The sequence below is a fragment of the Pipistrellus hanaki genome, assembly GCF_964339955.1.
Source record: "Pipistrellus hanaki genome assembly, chromosome: Y".
Lineage (NCBI taxonomy): Eukaryota > Metazoa > Chordata > Mammalia > Chiroptera > Vespertilionidae > Pipistrellus > Pipistrellus hanaki.
The window spans coordinates 4,873,544-4,875,791 of record NC_140525.1 but is presented as its reverse complement, the minus strand read 5'-3'; the positions used below and the strand labels follow the sequence as shown (position 1 = coordinate 4,875,791).

Sequence of the window (2,248 nt, the reverse complement as noted above, 5' to 3'; positions counted from 1 at the left end):
GTGACAGGAAGCTGTCCCTCTCTTGGACACCCCCTTACTCCCCATGTGCCAGAGTCCTCGGTTCCCATGGGGCTATGAAACCTTGGCAGTCAAGGTCGGGGGCTGGAAGTCCAGAGCAGCTGGGAGAACCTGGAGAGCTTCAGGAAGCCACCACCTCAACCTCCAGGGTGCCCCAGGCCGGCCCATCCCAAGTGGCTGAGTGGGGGCAGTGTGCACCGCAGGGTAAAGGTCAGGCCCTTGGAAGCTTGGGGCTGATGAGGGGGAGATTCAGTATTGGCAGTAAGTGGGCCAGAATTGGTGTAGGGCCCCTGGGGGAGATGGGCCCCAAGGTGAGGGGTGAGGGGTGAGGAGTGGGGCAATCCGGGAAAGCCAGTGAAGGGCCTGCTGAGGGGCTTGCTGACGGCTCAGCAGGTGGCGTCAGGCCGCAGGTGGTGTAGGGCTCCAGGCAGGTGGTGAAGGCCATGACATGCGCCACCATGCTCTACTCCTGTACCCAGTGCACCAGGTGCGCCTACGGGCCATGCGCGAATACTGCCACGTCCTCACCAGCATGGGTCTTGCTCCAAAGGGCACGGCCGCCTGCTGCTTGTAGTTGGCGTCGCTCGTCTGGCTTTCATGAACATCTGACCGGGAGCCCCCGCTGATTGCGAAGCCAGGGGCCATTGCCATAAAGGATAGAGGTGTAGGCCTTGCCATCTGCTGCCTTCTCAGGAGCCAGCCCGAAAATGGAGCTGCCACGCAGAGGATAGCCTCCAAAAGTGAAGACATGAGAGTGGTCAGCGGTGACAAGGGTCAGTGTGTCCTTCTCGCTGGTGAGCTGGCTGGTGCTGTTAACGGCGTCATCAAAACTGACAGTCTCGGTCAGTGCCAAGTAGGCTTTTCCCTCATGATGACTATGGTAGATGTGGCCCCCCTCCACAAAGAGGTAGAAGCTTCTACCTCTTCGTGGAGGGGGGCCACATCTACCATGGTCCTGCTCAGCAGACGCAAGGCGGCCTCTGTCATCTCCTTCAGGCTCGGGTCCTGCTTGCTGTCTCGTTGGGCCTCATACTTTATGTCCCCTGGCTCAAAGTGGCCCATGAGGTGTGTTTCAGAGGGGTCCTGGGATGCCTGGAAGAGCGCTGTTCGGCTCCACACATATTGGGCGCCCTCGTGCTTGGCCAGCCACTCCTGAACCAGGTTCCACATGTCCACCCTGGTTCCTCCTGTCGTGAGACATCACCAGGGTACTCAGGGTTTGGGGTGCTCTTGGGAAACATGTACTTGCGGCCTCCACCCAGGATCACATCAATGTCCACGTTGGAGATGAGCTGCATGGAAATGTCCTAACAGCCGTCCTTCAGCGCCTGGGCAGGCATGTGTGCGTCCGAGTACCAGTTGCGGTTCACTGTGTGCGCGTAGGCGCCGGCTGGCGTGGCATGCTGCACCCTCGTTGTGGTCACCACCCCCACTGACTTCCCTGCTTTCTAGGCCGGGTTCATCACGGAGATGACCTCGTTGCCACATGTGGTGTTGCACTGGTTATACCGGGCTGTGGCACTCACACCAATGGTCCGGAAGTTGGTCTTGACACCACACAGGAAGGCTGTAGCTGTGCCTCCACTGTCTGGTACAAGTCTATCCACATTGTATATCTTGGCCAGAGCCATATACGGGAACTTGTCCATGGCCAGGGGGGTCTCAGGTCCCAGTTTGCCACTCATCTGCCCCTTTAGGATCCGAGTTGCTGTCACTGCGGACACCCCAATCCCGTCCCCCAGGAAGAAAATGAGGTTCCTGGCAGCGCTTTGCATGGGCTGCAGCTTCTTGGCGGCATCCAGAGCCTGGGCTGTCTGGTAGTTCCAGAAGGCTGGGTCTTCCTCCTCAGCTGGGATGACTTTGTGGAACCGCTATATTCCCAGGCCCAGGAGCAGCAGCAGCTGGAGCACATTGGCTTCCTGCATGCCTGTGAGATGGTGGGCCAGCGAAGGAGCTAGGACTGCAGAGGGGCTGGGACCTGGTGAGGCAGGAACCTGAAGAAGGCTGAGCCATCAGGGCAGGAGCAGCACGGCAAGCTCTTAGGGCTTGTGACTATTCCTTTTAATCACAATTGTATTTTGTTCAATCCAACTGTGGATGAAAAAGGGTCTTGTGCTAACCTAACTCAAGAAAGGCCTGAATGACTGCTTTGAAAACTCAAGAGACCTAAAGTAAACACAAAGGATGGTCTGAAAACTTGTAATTGAAAAGCAGTTTGACCAAAACCGGT

General features: G+C 57.5%; 1 pseudogene across 1 annotated transcript; it reads right to left on the bottom strand.

Annotated features, from left to right (window-relative positions):
• Positions 1 to 229: 229 nt before the first annotated feature.
• Positions 230 to 1,943, bottom strand: LOC311615849 (intestinal-type alkaline phosphatase-like; annotated as a pseudogene). Its single transcript has one exon. The product of its transcript is annotated as an intestinal-type alkaline phosphatase-like (transcript).
• Between the last annotated feature and the right edge of the window lie 305 nt (positions 1,944 to 2,248).